Source organism: Candoia aspera, chromosome 2, assembly GCF_035149785.1.
Source record: "Candoia aspera isolate rCanAsp1 chromosome 2, rCanAsp1.hap2, whole genome shotgun sequence".
Lineage (NCBI taxonomy): Eukaryota > Metazoa > Chordata > Lepidosauria > Squamata > Boidae > Candoia > Candoia aspera.
This window is the reverse complement of record NC_086154.1, coordinates 45290629-45308892: the sequence shown is the minus strand read 5'-3', so window position 1 is coordinate 45308892 and position 18264 is coordinate 45290629. Positions and strand designations below refer to the sequence as shown.

At 37.0% G+C, this 18264-nt stretch overlaps 1 protein-coding gene across 2 annotated transcripts in view; it reads right to left on the bottom strand.

Annotated features, from left to right (window-relative positions):
- EEFSEC (eukaryotic elongation factor, selenocysteine-tRNA specific) overlaps positions 1 to 18264 on the bottom strand; it is a 191080-nt gene that overhangs the window by 147573 nt on the left and 25243 nt on the right. The window lies entirely within an intron of this gene.

The following is an 18264-nucleotide window of genomic DNA, read 5'->3' as shown; positions in this document are numbered from 1 at the left end:
GTATAAGTAGCCATTTGAAGTATCTGGATATTCAATTTCAATACTTGGACAAAAATAATCAAAATAAAAAAGCAAAAAGTCAAAGGATCCTCTAAATTTGACATAAAGGGCTAGTCTGCAAAGAAAATATTAGAAATGCATGTTTTTTAGAATGCCTTCCTATATATCAGAACCTATTGCTCCATCTTAGCTTAATTAATTAAAAGATTTTAATTCATATGAACATGTTAGGATTACTTAACAGATTTAACAGATCATCTTGTTTGGATATAAATATTTTTGTAGGTTATACAAGAATCTTATGCTAATACTTTTAGGTCAAATGCATTACGTGTCCATTTACAACTCCCTCTACTGGACTCTCCTCCACTCTTGTCTTCCTACAACTCTTCTGATGAGCATCCATGAAACAACGGACATTATGAAAAGAACTAGTCCTCTTAAATTATCAGATTGAGTTGGAACAAGGGAAAAGGAAAGTACATCATGCAAATTTATCAGAAAAATTGTATGATAGAAGGAAAACTGGAACAGCCCTCTAGTCCCAAGGGAAACAGAATCCAAACTATTAGACTACTAATATAATACTTGTAACCTCCTGAGGAAAAATCCACATGAACACTGAATTGTCCCAGTCCCAACAGTAAGAAAGGTACTGAAAAGTTTCCAGGAATATTTCCCAGAAATATTAGAATATCATATAGATACTAGGAATGCTCAGTCAGACAGTGAGCTTACAGAATCTATAAATATTTAAAAGAGGTATTAGGGAAAGAAATTTTAAAAATGCTCAAAATGGATATAACAGTCATCCATAAATGTTGTTGGTGTTGGTACCAAACCCAACTGGGGAAATCAAAATTCCAATGCCCCAAGTCAATGACTGTCTAGATGGCTTAGATAGAGCCAATTAATTGTCTTCCTTGGATTTAACAAAAGGATACTGGCAAGCCAATTCAAAACAAAACAAAACAAGCTTTTGCCACCTCTTTCAATTTGAAAGGATGCCTTTTGGTCTCCAAGGAACAGCTGCCATGTTCCAATGACTCATGAACAAAATCCTACCAGGCCAAGATGACCGGTGTGCCACATATTACCATCTACGGAGTACTAAAATGCACTATACACTCTTCTGGTTCTGTTTATTTTTTGTAACCATCTTATAATAAAGAAAATAGAAAAAAAGATATTATCATCTATAGTAAATTGCAGTAAAAACAACTGCAGCATTTTGGATAGATAACTGACAATCGACAATGAATGCATCAATCAATCCAACAACACATATTATAAAGACTCATTATATTTCTCTATCAATACAGGAGGCAAATTTTCTTTATATTCTTATATGAGATGCTTTCCTAGATTTCACTGAAATTGTACCTGCTACTTCCTGCAAAGTTAAATATGCAGCTAAATCAACTATTGACTAGGGATAAGATTTTTATTTCATCTTTTATCTCAATTAAGATATTGTCTGTAGCTATCCAAATAATTCATCATCCTTGGCAAGTCCAATATGAGGACTGACTTAGACTCAAAGTCCACATTCAAGTTCTGAAGCCACACTGGCCTCCCAGTAGCCTAATGGCCACTATGCCTGAAGCTAAGAACTGGATGCACTCCAGCCTACCATCCCCACCAAGAAGTCAGCAACCTTCCCCAACTTATTCATGACCAATTTCAGTTCCCTGTGCTTAGATGGAATGAACTGGCTTAGCTGTTTGGCCAAAAGGCTGATTATGTGCCATCAAGTCAGTGTTGACTCTTAGCAACCACATAGATAGATTTTCTCCAGCACAATCTGTCCCTAAACTGGCCCTTCTATTCTTCCAAGCATGCACCCATCACTACTGTAATTGAGTACATCTACCTTGCTGCTGGTCCTCCTCCTTCTTTCATTCCACTCCCACCATTAGAGACGTCTCCAGAGAACTAGGACTTCACATAATGCGTCTAAACTACAATAATTTCAGCTTGGTCATTTGTGCCTCAAGTGACAACTCTGGGTTGTTTTGTTTGATGATCCATTTGCTTGTTTTCTTGGCTATCAAGAGTCTTGATTCTCTTCATGTCATGGCCCAGGACTCACTCTGACTCTGAAGAAGCTGATCCAGCTGAACCAGTGTAAAGTCAACCTCAGGAGACACCAAGCCAGGAATCACCTTAGACTGATCAAACACAGGCACCATCAGAACAGCTGGAGCAGTCAGATGATATATAACTGAGATTATATACTCAGATTATAACTGAGTTTTTCCTCCTCCTTGTACCTGAATGGCAAAAATCTGTTTGCAAATTGATATGGAGCAGAAAAAAACTACAATCAAACTTAAAATTTTACAAGACTCAAAACCTAGAGGCCAGCCTTGTTTTTCCAAATTCAAACTGTATTACAGAGCAAGCTGTTTGTCATGGTTAACTGAGTGGATTAAATCTCTGAACAGTAGAACATCAATATTGGAAGGAGCCGGCCTAGCTGATGTGGCCCACGGATACTATGATACAGGGACACAAAAGAGAATAAAAACCTGAAAGGGCACATAATAAGACAAAGCTTGATAAAAATGTGGAATTCCATGAGGAAAATAGTAAGTCCAACAATTTCACCACTAGCCTCTCCTCTAAATGTTTTTTCATGTTGGAGATAACTACAGTAAAAAAAGTGCAATTACATATGCAAATATGCTCCACCCAGAACTTATGAATAAATTAAAAACACTTCAAGAACTACTCAGCAAAGGCCAGAATATACCATGGCTGACTTAACTACAAATTGCTGGAAGAATAAAATCTGACCTCAAAAATAAGGGACAATGTGAAAAATGGTAGAATTTGAAATGCTTATATAGAATCAAGACTACCTATTAGGCCATATATATAAAAAACTTAACCTAAATACAATATGGAAGCAGAACAAATAAAAACATGTATGATAAACTGGATGCAAAACTTCAAGGAAACAGTTCCAATACAACAGTGGGAAGAACTATGGAACAAATCTAGAAAAAATTTACTCCAAGCTATGGTTTGAAAGAAAACTGGTATAAAATGTTTCACAGATCATATACAACTCCATCAATAATTGCCAAAATATACAAATCATATAGTAATAAATGCTGGAAATACCACAAGACAGAAGGAACATTCTACCATATGTGGTGGACATGCAAAAAAACCCCAAAAGTATTGGAAAGACACAGCACTATTCAGAGAATCTTAGGGATTAAATTTGAAATGAAACCACATTTTTTTAACTATGTATAAGGAACATATTAATAAAAAATACCATAATTTATTAAGATCCATGCTTACAGCTGCAAGGACAAACTTTGCACAACACTGGGGAAAAAATATAGCACCAACGATATCTGATTGGAAACTTGGAGAATATCCAGCAATGGCGAAACTAACAGTATACATACAGAATAGAAGTCTAACTTAATTTAAGCAAGAACGGCTTCCATATATATTACACATTACACTGCAAGGTAAATACCAACTTTAGTTTACACCAATAGATACCACAAATTGGTTGGGAAAAAAAGAAGGGGGAAATCAAAAACCAAGTATTTATCTATATCGTTTTTAGAGATTTTTTTCTCTTTTTCCTTTATAGATATTAAAAATAAAAAGAAACAACAATACAGTGGAGACTTTGCTGTTAAGCTCAAAAAATTATATTTCTTTTTCCTTTTTAATATTACAAAAACTCATTGTACTTTGATTAGTATCTTTTATTAATGCTATATTGAGCATCAGTTGTACAATTGTAATAACTATCTCTCCACCCATAGACTTTATATTTTTGGGGAATATATCAATAATAATAGTAGTAGTAGTAGTAGTAATAGTAATAATAGTAATAACAACAAGTGGTTAAGGCATCAGGATAGAAACTGGGAGCCTGTGAGTTCTAGTCCTGCCTTAGGCACGAAGCCAGCTGGGTCACCTTGGGCCAGTCACTTTCTCTCAGTGTTAGGTGATGAGGCAGTGGCAAGCCACTTCCAAACAACTTTCCCAAGAAAACTGCAGGGACTAGTCCAGGCAAACACCAGGAGTCAAAAACTGACTCGAAGGCAAAAAAAAAAAAAAACTTATATATTTCTGGGTATGTCCATGTATAGGCATTGTTTTGATTGTGGGAAGACTGTGTTAGCAATGAAGAAATCCTTGGACTGGCAAAAACTGATGTCTTTCTCCTGGTTCATTTTGGTTTCCTAGGCCATACAGTCCAATTCATTTTCCTCCTCTGGCATTCTCTAACCACAAGCAGTATATCATGCTTGCATGTTCTGACGATTCCAGATTGAATTTAACCATAAAACTCATCAACCTCTTCTTCTGTGTCAATGGAGCATAAATTTGGATAACCATATTAAAGGGTTGTCCACAAAATCTAACTGATCTTATTCAGTCAGTAACTGCACTGTACCCAAGTACTATCTTTGCTATATCCTTCCCAACTAAGAAAGCAACGCTGTTCCATCTTTGTTTTTTGAGTCCCAAGTAAAAAGCAGTATATCCTTTGATTGAAAAAGTCCAATTGTAGTCCATTTCAATTCGCTGATGCCTAAATGTCAATGTGCAGTTCATTAATTTTATCTTTTACTGTGTTTTTTCCCATGTTCATTTTCCCTACATCCCATGTTCCCACTTTAATTCTATCTTTGCAGCTTCAGATTTTTTTTTCCTGCTTGGCTAAACCAGCACCTAGATGTTCTGAAGGCTTTAATCATGTCATGTGATAAACATCATTAGTGCTTTGAAAGATCCTCAGCTCTTCCTCAGTAGCATGTTGAATGCCATCTGATCTGAGGGACAATCACTTTATATTGTCTATCTGTGCGGTTTTCTTGGTAAAATACAGGAGTGGTTTGTCATTGCATTGTCCTGCAGAGTACGAAATGATGCTTTTACTGTTGTCACCAAAGTGATCTTCTGCCTCTAGCATCTTCCTATATTGCAACTGCCTATTACAGGTGACTGCTTGCTTTAGCTGGGCAACTGGGATGGCCTTCACACTTTGGATGACCTTGCTGGGAGTATATACTCCTGGCATACACTCCCGCCTTATTTGCTCATCCCTCTCAGAAACAGCCCTCTTACCATGATGAGGCAGCATAGCACACAACTCAAGGTGGGCCAAAGGACAGAGGCCCTGGCAAAGACAAATGCATTGCAGAAAGCTATAGAAACTCTATACATCTCTCTTCTGAGAAGTTCATGGTATCTTCCTCATATTTATTAAGTGTGGCCCACAAAACTATAAGCTGGGCATTAATATATATTTAATGTCTTGATTTTCATTTTAAATTGTACAGTGGTATGTGTATGAGTGCTTCTTCTCAGACTAGTAGATGTTTCCAAAGCAATCAACAGATGCACTCTGCCCCTCCTTCATATACAGGTAGTCCTCTTGGGCTATTGCAAAATGAGAGCCTCACCTTCTTTTCTGCAGACGTCATGATGCTACAGATACATTTAAAGGGAGCAGAGCTTGCAGCATGATACTTTCATTATTTTAATGACAGCAGCTAGAGGTGCACAGGCCATGCAAAGGAAAGGGGACAAAAAAGTGAGACAACACAAGGCCTGATGATTTCTTGAGATAATGAGCGGTGACGAAATTTGAAATATAAATAAATAAAATAGGTTCTGCACTAGGCCTAACTGAAATCTTTATACATTATAACACTGGTTCTTAAATTGTGAGTATCTCCTGGTGGGTTATCAGCAAATTTAAGAAAGGTCACACTTTTTCCTATGCTTCCGCAAGCAAGACAAGATCATTGCCAGAACTTGCTCTCTCTCTTCTTAGACAAACACCTGTCCAAGAAGAACAAGGCAAAGTCTGACAGGGTTTCAACGAAACTCAACCTGCTTGTACCAGCCAGCTTCTAACAACTAGCATGCACTCCTTTGCTCACATCCCTGTTTGCACCCATTCCATCCAAAAAGTTAGGATTTCTGTGGGAAGGGGTGGGCAGGGATCACAAGCACAATGCTAGACATGTGCTGCCCCTCGCCCTTTCTTCTCCCTGGGTACACTTTCCCACAGATCAGCTAGTCAAAGTCACCAGAACAGAACAGACGAGGAAGGGATCTCAAGAACAAGCTGAGCTGTTCCATGATGGCAGCCAAGGCCTCTGCCTGTCTGCCTACTTGCTAGGCTGCAGAAAGTTTGGCAGGTTGGAAGGGAGGAAACAGAGAGAAAATGGCCACTGCCACCTCCTCTGTCACCCCATTCTGCTGCTTCTTTTCAAAAGCTATAGCTGCTGCCAGGATCCTGACTAGCTGAGAGAGATAGAAATAGCCTCTTCAATGGAGGGAACAAGATGAAACCAAAATGAAGCACACAGGATTGGAATGGACAGTGTTGTTGGGGTTTTTTAGATTTTTTTAATCCCCTTAATATTTTTACAAATAACTCAAGGCAGCGAACATACCAAATACTCCTTCCTCCTCCTATTTTCCCCACAACAACAACCCTGTGAGGTGAGTTGGGCTGAGAGTGACTGGCCTAAGGTCACCCAGCCGGCTTTCATGCCTAAGGCGGGACTAGAACCCTCAGTCTCCTGGATTCTAGCCCGTTGCCTTAACCACTAGACCAAACTGGCTCTGTGTCTCCAGTGAGCATACCAACGTCAGGAGTGAATATGACACATCAGCAGCTATTACATACCTCCCCCTTTTACGTAGCTTTCGGTTTCAGCATAAACAGCCTAAAGACTGAGTTTTCTTTCAGGATTGGATCTCCTAAACAGCCATCACATTTTGGGGCCATTAGGATTAGTTCAAAAGAATCCCACTTACTATCTGACAGTGATGTTTTGCCAGAGCTGAAACAATTCAGGCCACCCTTTCTTACTATAATTGCCTTATGTTCTCCATGTTTCTAACCTTTACAATATTATTTGTTGATGTTCTTCATATTTCCAATGTTATCTCCTCCCCTTCTCCCACACATCAAGGTTTCTCATACAGGCAGTAAAAGTTGAGAGAGAATGAAGCCTTCCAGCAGTGCAATGTTGTAATCTTTGCAAAAATGGAAGTACCATGCACAGTATCAGGAGAGCAGAAAGATTCTGGCATTGGGTTCATGACATTGGTACTACTGCTACCATTGAGCATATCCTAAAATCATTTCAATATTAAGGCACATATGCCAGATGCTGGTTGCCAAGGCTATATGCCTCTCTTCAGACCCTCTGACACTCCTCCTTGGCAAAAGACGAGCTGGGAGGAAAAGCAAAAAAGCAAAGAGCACTGTTTTTCATCCCCCCCCCCCCACTTCACACATGTTACACTTGGACTTTGGGGGAATAAAGTCATTGTGTCAAATAATCCTCCCTCCTTCCCCACCCCAAAAACAGAGGAGGAACTTCATGGAACAATCCGTCCTTTAACCACAGAACTGGGACATGTCTTTGTGAAAGGGATTCCAGTGCAGTTGGAAGCTTTCCATCAGAGGGACAGTCAGGTTGGCAGATTCTTCCTGCAAAGTAAAGGCAGGAAAGAGATACTGTGGAGCCACCATTGGAACAAAACAGACTGCAGCAACCCAGGCTGAAACAAAAGAACGGGAAAGAGGAAAAAAATCCTTCGTCATTCATCCTTTGCTTCCAGGAGCAAAAGGTTTAGGAATTTGACTCCAGGCTTTGACCAAAATGTCCCTTTGATAATCTGCAGGGGATACCCGTGAGGGTGCCAAGATTAAGAGCTTCCCATCTTGAATTGTATATTTTATATGCTATATTTTATATTTTAGACTTTGTATTTGTATTTTTAATGTATTTATATTGAATTGTTTTAGTGACTCGCTATTTTTAGTATTTGTAAGCCGCCCAGAGTCGTGTGTGAGATGGGCGGCAGAGAAACTTAATAAACAAACAAACAAACAAACAAACAAAGACTCTTGGATCATTCTGATGGCAGTGAGCTACAGCGTCCAGCATTCCTTACCCTTGTCCAGATGGGCTGGGATGCTGGGAGTTGCAGTTCAACAACAGCTGGAGGGCCACAGATCCATTATATTGGCAGGTCATGAAAATACACTGCCTCATTTGGAATTAGAAACTAGGCTTCTCTTCTAGCAACCGCTTTTCCAAAATCTCCATATCAGCCCTGCAAATGCATTAGATAAATTCATTTAAATGCATTAAATAAATCAACTCTATGCTTTCACCTCCATTCTTCTAGCACCAGATTCTACACCTCACTAATGATCTCAATCCCAACTCTGTAATATTCCCCTCCCTCATCTCAGATTTCATCCCTCAACCATTACTTCAAAAATATAATGTACAATGAATCAGTTTCTGCCTGAGTTAGGAGAAATAGTCATAGTATTTTTCTTTAACAATGGCCTCAGAATTAGAAATAAAAATGCCACTTAGAAATACTAAAATTGAGCCAAAAATGCTGCACCATACTGCATATAGAAAGCAGCAGTACTTTCCAAGAAAGTGTCTGAGTAAATGTACATAAATGTGCAATCTTTACAAGTAAATGGAAGGTTTACTGGTGTAGGCTTCCACAGCCAGTATCCACTGGGCAGTGCTGGGCTTCAGGGTTTACTGACTGTGGTCTAGGGAACAGATTTCCTGACGTTTCGCCAGCAACTGTGGGTGAAGATTAACTAAACAAACAACTTAAGCATATAAAATTAACCCAGAAGCAAATTATTCACTGAGGTTTATTCCTTGGAAGGAGTGCAAACAATAGGCTTATTCTTAGAAAGATGCGCATAGTCTAACTGCCTTACATTTTATTTACTCTTTAAGGCAGAGCTTGAGAGCAAAAGCTGGATCAGGCCTGACAATGCCAGGGGAAGCCTATTTCTTCTGTCAAGCCCCTGTCCCAGTCCACGCCGTCTCCCTATGCACCGAGAAGAATAGCCTTTTCTTCAAGAATAAGAAGGAAGCTATCAATCTGTATATCCTTCCAAAAAAAAAAATCTATTTTCTCAACTCAGTGCACAGAAATATTCCCTCTCCAACCCACTGAAGATGGAAAAACCTCTCATTAGAGACAGAAAAACTCAGTGTTTTCTGAGAACAAAATGGGGGAATCTGCATATTCCATCAATGGGCCATAGGATCCTGATGCATGCTTTAAGAGTTCAAAAAAATAAAAGTTTCTAAGAAACACCAAAAGAGATAACGGATTTCTCAATACCCATTATCCTCAGTAAACATGACACATAATTATCAAATAAATTATTTATTAGGCAAATTAGATTGTTTTGCTCTAAGGAAATAAAATATGGCAACATTAACCCTGACAGAATGTTTATGTTTAAGCTTCCATATACAAAAGGAGTTAATCATAGGAATTTTTTTCTAAATTAGGATTCTCACTTAAAAGGCTATCACATCAACACGATTACAGTTTCAATACATAGCTTTTTTAAAGTACCACAGGAACTTTTTTACAATTACTGCGAGCTATGCATTTTAACAGTTATTCTCTTACAAGACTCCTTTTATTTCTCACAATTTAAGAACTCTAATTTTTATAACCTTGCAGCACATAATTTAAACAGTTAAATTATAAATTCTAGGCATGTGTTGTGTGTCCAGGTGTTTTTATAAGTGAATATGAACACCAAAGATGAATTTGTAGCTACTCATTTCAAAGCATATGAACTTTTGCCCCCTAAAAAATAAAAAACAAAAAGGTGCCTTGAGCTTGGCACATGATCAGACTACTCCATCAGTATCTATCAATATCAAAAACTATAGATGCCTTGATCTTGAAACACAATAAAATTGAGCAAGAAGAGGAAAAAGGAAGAAGGTCCAAGTGAAAATGACTTAAAAGGTTTCACATGTCATAAGAGAATAGTATTCACATGTCATAAGAGAATAGTAAACACAGCTTTCTATTTGTCTCTTTAAATTACTGCTACTACTTAGTTTAATTCTTTGGTTCATTTCACAGAAACAGCAAAGCACATCTTTCACTGAATGAAAAAAGAAAAGAAATTTAGCATATAGAAACAAAGTAATGTTGGACCATGGTCTATAATGAGATTCCATGTTTTAAGAAAATTAAATAACATTTCCTCAAATATGTTTAAAATATATGTGTGCCTGGATGTGTGTTCACATTTGTATGTGTGCTTGTGTGCTTTTTGCCATGTTAGGATTTCCTCTAGCACAGAAGAGAAAATCTGCTGTTCTCAAGTATCACTGCTATTTGGGGGCAAAGCTGTTTTATATGCACTTCCCATTCTGGGGAAGAGGAAATTCTTCAATTAATAAACCGGGTGGACTGAGGCGAGTTTTAAAAGGTTTAATCAATTTCATCTGCACTTAGGATAAAAAGACTGATTATTCTCCTCTTTCCCCCCTCCGCACTACACTTTAAAAAAAAATCATAAAATAAATATTTTATTTTAAATTCTTTGAGGTTAATATCTCCTGTTTCAGGAAATATTGTCTGTTTCATGCAGTGAGTATGAAACTTCCTCCTGTGACCCTCCTCTTAACGTTTTTTTGTGTTTTTTTAAAATCCCTATTCTGAAACACGTAAATTATTCTCCATTTCTTATATAGTAACACCTTGGGAGAAGCTATAAGCAATATAGGATTTTTGTAGGTACCTCTGGGGAACTGAGAGGGTGAACACCAAAGATTTTTCCTGAATATGCAAACCTTCAAAATCCCACATTAAAGGGAGAGAACCAAAAGTGCACGAACTATACAAGAAAAAAACACTCTATAAACCAATGCAAATCATGTATCAGAACCGGATACCAGAGCTTTACACAGACAATATTTTTAAAAGAAACAGGAATTCCCAATGTGATTCCAACATCCCATAAGTATTTTGAGATATGCTGATCCATATGGAAGGTGTCACTAAACCCTAAAGGACAGAAGTACTGAATAAGCAACAGGGAATCAACCACTCTTTAATATCTCAGTTGCTTCCTCTGAAAATCCAACACAGATTACTGTGGAGTCAAGATATTATATTAGAAAATTGGTTGGAACATATTGTATATATTAAGTATCCAGGATTTATCTGCAGTGATTTTAAGCAGTGTGTAATTACAGCAAATCCTAACTTATTGTACCTTGTTTTGAATAAAAAAGTGTCTAATTTTTAATAAACAAGCATGAAGCCAAGATGCCATGACTTCCTGTTGATTTGCAACTATAAATCCCTATTGACTCACTTTAAGTATCACAGGGACAACTACATTCTTTAAACCTCATTATCATCTTCCTTCACTTGTCTATCTATTTATAGCATGGTATAGTGGTTAGAGTGGCAGACTAGACCAGAGACCACCAATTTCTTACAACAAGCTCAGACATGTAATTCAGTAACTTGACCTTTAGAGCAGCTACCTTTACATTTTAAATCAGGGTGGCACAACTTTTTTTTCAGGATGAAGTCCTTACTTAGCCTCCAAATGGATTCCAGGTCTCCTCTCTGTGATTAATCTGCTTGGAGGTATCTATTCTAATAACTTCAGTAATTCATACTTTTACTTTACATAATAGCATATTTTAGGGCTATTGGGTTAAATTGTGTGGTTTCATTCATATATGGTAGCCTAATTTCATGGATCAAATATGAAGTCCAACAGGATGACTATCAGAGTTGAAACAAATGCTATTGAACAAGACCACTGAAAACAGAAATTGCCAGCTGCTACAAACTTTAGTCTAATAGGGAGATATGCAGTAGAGCACCCCAGGGTTCTGTCCTGGGCCCAATGCTGTTCAACATTTTCATAAATGGCATAGCCAAGGGGATAGAAGGGATGCTGATCAAATTTGCAGATGACATAAAACTGGGGGACAGGGGGGAGGTGACTGTTAACACCACAGGAAACAGACTCATTGAGATGAATCTTAATAGACTTGAATATTGTAGGTTCAACAATATGCAATATCCAACAATATGCAGTTCAATGGCAAGAAATATAAGGTTCTACACTTTCTTTACCTTTATTTTAGTAAGAAATGGTTTAATGTTACTTATGAACCAGGTGAGTGCAAGAATACATTTTAGAATTCACAAATAAAAAGTTACTGAAAGGCATGTATGTATCCCTAATCGAAATGCAGTAGCGATCCATATCTTAGCCATGCAACCATCAAAACAACCTGAGACTTCAAAATGAAACATTTTTTACAAACATGTTGGTCAAATTAAAGAGATACTTTGACTATTTTTTCACAAAAGAAATATCCAAGTCCATCAACCAGAGCATTCAAACCCTCCTTGAAAAAAGGCATTGTATATTATATTCATATTTTTCATTCTCAGCTGCAAACTTCAAATACCTTAGATTAACATCTAAAAATACAAAGAGGACTTCGATTTTTGGACTCAACAATTTTTTTCAGAACATTTAGACCTGAAGAAGATGCCAAAAAGGCAATTCAGTAATAGCTAACTGAAAATCATATACATGTGGCAATAACCATATATGAATTGGAAGAAAAATGGAAAATGCAATATAGAGGTATTACTTTAGCTATACCTTAAGATACACTACACCACTCATTACACTTTAAGAATTCCAATCAGTTTGATGAACTATCTCCTCTCTCTACCTACCAAAAGAACCCTACCTCCCACAAGAAGAGCTGTATGAATATTATTCAGATGGGCACAAACGCCACTGCAGCAACCCAAAAAAGGAAACAGACTGCCTCTACAACATCTTCCAACAAAATGGATATCCAAGCAACTTTATCAAAACGTGCCTGACCACTCAACTCACTACAGCACAACCAACACAAGCTATGAAAAAGATAACACTACCATATGTCAAAAACATACCAAAAACAACCAACAGACTATTACAACCACACGGCATCACCGTAGCACACAAACTAACTAAAGCCAACATCTTAAGTAAACCAAAAGACTCAGTAGCCCAAGAAGAAAAAAACAGGAGTCATCTACAACATACAGTGTAAGGACTGTAACAGCTACTATGTAGGACAGACAGGCAGAAGACTAGCAGAGTACAACACCAACTAGCAGTCAGGAGACACAACAAAAACCCCTTAATCTCACAACACATGGACAGACTCAACCATAGTTTCAACTGAGAAGCTGTGAGCGTTCTAGACCAAGCTAAATCCAAAAACGCTAGGGAATTTCTGGAAGACTGGCATTCAGACAAATCAGCCATCAACAGACACACAGAGCAAACCACATTTATACACCATTCAAGAGAGACAACAAAAAAGCTAAGAAGGAAACAAAGAAGACCAAAACACATCCCCTCCAGCAGCCAACACCCACAGAAACAGGGATTAACACCAGACAAACAATCAAGCAGAAAACAATACTCCAATCAAGGAACTACCAAGGAAAAAACCACACCCCAACCAATGCTGGCAGGGCAAGCTACTGTATATAAACAGGGAGCAAACCCCACATTCACTAGCACTGATGTTACCTAGTCGGGTAATGAAACATCTGCAAGCAAACAACCAAGCTCAGAGAGCACCAAGGTCTCCACAGTTCAACCCTGAACTACATATATTCTCTTCCATTGGAACTATCTCTTCTCTCATATACAACTTTGTTGCTCTAATCTAAACCATTTTTATTGCTCTACTCTAAACTTTTTTTAATCTGTGAATCGCACATAAACATGTATTTCCTGATGTAAAAAAAATTTAAAATATACCCCCAAATTATTCCCCAACAAAGAATATACTACATCCACAGTAACCTAGAAGTATCTTGTGAATTGCAGAGCTGGGGCTGAATATCGTCTGTAAGCTGCCCAGAGTTGTTGTATGCAAGATGGGCAATAGAGAAATATGACAAATAAATAAATATTCGGTAGAAATGTTATTAGTTCAACCTTTGTTTTGAGATCAACACCATATGTATTCATGTGATGTTTTGAAAAATTAAATGTAATTTAACATTTAACCTTGGGCCTTATACAACTGACCATAAACAGCATCTTTGACTTAGAAGGGGGGGCAGAAAGCATTCTAAAGTGCAAATAGGATGGGGAAAAAATGAATTCTGCAAAAGGCATTGTCTTAATTTATATCACATTTATAAATGCATTTTACAAAGTTTTCTAATAAATGCACAGTGACAAACAGAATTGATTACATCTAATCAAAAAATCCTAAAGAAACCAAGAAAAGTATTGTGGTCCAAAGACTTTACAGTAAAAGACCATACAACATCACTACTAGTTCAAAAACAACAGAGTTTCAGGATAAAATATTATTTGAAATCTCTCTGTACCCTGACAATGTCTATGGAAAGGTTTTAAGGGGATCCCAACATTAATAAGTGGCTCTTCAAAATCTGTTCAGGATTCCAAACATTTCAGATTTCAAGGAGAGAGAATACAGAGTCTATACCACAACTGAATGGTTAGCCATCCTTTTCCAAGATCTTATGATTCTGGATTCATTAGCCTTCACCACATGCTTTTTTGGGAAGAAGAGTGGTCTAGCAGCAGCAGCCTTACAACTAACCTTAGCCCAACCAGTTAGCCATCTGCAAGAGGCCTCTTACACCAGTGCTCAATGATAGGCACTGCTTCAGAGGTGGTACCAGGCTCTCAGTGCAGCTGAGTCTTGGCAAGTGAAAATGGACTAGGAGGCTGAGGCTGCCTAAAGGAGGGAAGGAGAAGGCAGCCAACAAGAAAGGCCATATCTGGCTGCTCTGCCCTGAAGATCTCTTAGCTGGAAAAGAGCAAGCAAGCAAGATCTGCTCAGCAAGGAAAGAAGAAAAAAAAAAAAGCAGGATTTGGGCAGCTCTCATGGGGATGGGTTTCCCAGATTATTCCCTACCTAGGATTCTGGAAAACAGTATTATTTATTAACGCTGTGATAAAACCAAATATTGGTATTTTGGTTCATTAAAAAACACAGCCCGCCAAGTGGTCAAAATGAAATGGCTGTTTCACAGCTGTTCTGCAACAGTCTCTATGTTGAATGGTTTACTCTTCATTTTCTTCATTTTCAACTCACTAAAGTCTTTTGTATCATTGTATGAAAAGGCTTCAGTGTTGTGGCCCTCAGGCTAATGAACTAGTTCTCATGCAGCACTCGTGACAGTTTGAGTTTGAAACCCCTGCATTAGATTGTGTTAGATCTCTAATGGGTAGGAGAATAATTGTTATTGGACTCCTGGGTTCTAGTATAAAGTCTTGTGTATGTAAGAGCCCACTGGTTTGCCTTGCGTCTAGCTTCTTAGCTTCTGACTCAGTTCTATTGCTTATGTGTCACTAACCTGGTTCCAAATGCTCTTCCCTAATACTTCCAAGTACTGACTTTTGTGGGCTTGTGTACAATAATCAGGATGAGAAGGCTGCATTATTTTCTTTATCAGTTTTCAGAAGAATATCTACAACCATAATGCCAATAATCAGAGTCAGTTTTTCATAGTACAATTTTTTCCCAACTTACCAAAAATTAAATAAATATTTCTCATATATAATTACTAATTAAGCACGTACAATTCAAGAACTTCCAACATCATACAATAACCTGAAACCACAAAGTGTTCACAACACCAGTATTCTGCACCTACAAATTTCTTTTTCGGTATTTCCCACATATAGGTACATTTAAGACTATGAGATTATCATTATGGGAAACCCAGCGAAGTATAATAAACCTATCACTCACTCCTTTACATGCTGCAGAGAAGACTGGAAGCATCTACTTATAGTTTCAAATAAAACACACTCCTGTACATCCCAATACAGAAAAGTGTTTTTAATTCTAAATGCAATGAGCACATTACTGGGCTTTTAGATCTTTATTTCTTAAATTACTACACCCAGAGTACCCACCAATTTCTCTAGGTCAGATATGAATAAAAGGTGCAATTTATTAAAAATTAGAAGAGAAAGCTCTCAATTTCCAATCTTTTCACATACAAAAGAAAAGGAAGAAGCGTATCAACCAAACAAAATGACATCTCAAATGGTCATTTTTAGAGCAATCCTTTACAATAGATCAATAATATTATTATTAGGAGAATTAGAGCCAGGAGACACTTCATTGAAGGCCACATTTTATGTTTATGGCAAATGTAAGGCAGGAAATTCCCAGCTCAAGTTTATTACAGTCCTAATTTTATACATGATAATTCTTCAAGCAGTATCATCAGTCATATGATATTTTTATCTGTCTTTGAAACATGAACAATGAGAACTGTAACTTTTATTCCCTTTCCACAGAAAGAGTTCAATTTGTGTTATGCTAACAGTTCTGTATACAGTCTACAAGGAGAGCAGAATACAGCTAAGCAGATAGCCATGTATCTATTTTCTGTTATTTCAATTAAATATACATTCAACATATTCAGCAATATGCAATAGAAAAATACGTGCACAGCATCCCAAAATATATAAATATTTTTTCAAAAAATCAAAACAGATGTAAAACAAAGTTTCCTTAGGTGGTACAGATTAGATTAAAAAAAAGTATGGCTGTTCATTAACAATGTCAAGCTAGTGATCCTAGCAGCATGTTCAAGCAATTCCAGATAACACTGACAATAATACTAAACGGGTTATTTGGAAGGAATATAGTCTCTCAGATAAAATTATTTGTACTTTAAAAGTTCATATGAGTTCTAATATTTTACGTTTACACATAGCATTGTAAATCTTCAAACTTGAAAGCACAACTTTGAAGTATGTGTGACCAAATGCCAGAATACAGAACTGATTGTGCCCAAAGCCTCTAAAGAATAAAAATTAGGATTTAAGCTGAAAAGTGTTACTGTTCACTTTTATATTTTAAACAATTGCTTCCTCAAATAAACAGTCCCTACTACCTACCAACTAATCCACAAAATTCTCACAGATCTTTTAAATAAGAATGAAAAACCAAAAATACCACTTAGAGGCAAGTTTGTTAGTTTCCTCCCACCATATCCAACCCTGGAATAACATTGCTCATAGTTATAAACATCTGTACTTACAGAAGGAATGTACAATACAGTGAAGAAAAAAAAAGCTCAAGGCCCACATATCCTGTAGCTGTGCATTTCACAAACAAAAGGTTGGGGGAAGAAAGAGGGGGTGGGGTACAGGGAATAAAGGCTTAAAGATTAAAGTCACAGGCAGAGACAGACGGCTCTGTTTTTTAATAACTGAAAACATGAGTTGTGCCTGAATGTGTTCATTGTTTCACCAGCGGGGGGAGAGTCCACGCATGCGGGACTTACTGGCGACAGGGCTGCCTTTCCATCAAAAGTAAGATTTACAAAAGGAAAAAAAATGACGCCAACCCAATGCCTTAATTTCTCCTCTTGTAATGTTTAATGGTGCAAGTCAGGTACCTCTTCTTATTAAAATGGAGAGATTTCAGGTATTGACACTCTAACAAACAAATGAAGGACATCCAATCCATTTATACAGCAAAAAAGTATTCATACAAGCAAAAATATGCATATTATTCTCTTAAGGAAGCTATTGACCATCTGAAATTATACTTAAATGTTTAAGCAATATTTCATAATTGAAGGTTTTACTACGAATATCAAGTTATGCTCTTACTGATAGTCTTTAAGAAATTAATCATTTTCATGATCAGTCAACATAGTGAAATTCATATTATTTTGATTTGGCTTTAGTTTCATATTTCTTAACTTTGGCTCATCCAAGGGAAAAACAAAAAGTTGCCTAAAAGTTTAAAAATGTAGAATTTTACCAGGAAAGTGATGGACATACAGATATATGGTGTAAACTACAAATGCCTCTATCATTAAAGAAAACCCTGGATACTGATAAAGCCAAAAGAAAGAAAGCTGGATTAAGTAGTGCTTGAGAACAGCCACTTTCTTATGAAGTAAAATAGAAAAAAATTCCACAATCTAGATTTATAAAATCTACTTCACAATGACAAGGCATTAATATAAACATATTTTAACGAATCTTGAAGAAAGATTTCCAGTTTCATGTCACTTCAAATGATGAAGAGGATCGTACTACAGAGAAATTAAGAGATAGAAACATGCCATTTCCAGATTCACTAATGAGTAATTAATAATTAATTAGAAGAGATAGAAACATGCCATTCCCAGATTCACTAATAATTTAATAACTATTGAAAACATCACATAAAAATTAACTACAACAATAACATTCTTTATATCTTTACAAGTTGGGAGGGGGGGTAAAGAAGAAAAAGATGAGCCCTGCAATTAAGCCATTAAAAGCAGATGCAGCAATAGTACAATGAAAAAATAATGGTCAGTTAAAGTAAAAAAAATGTAAAAAACCTTTAACCA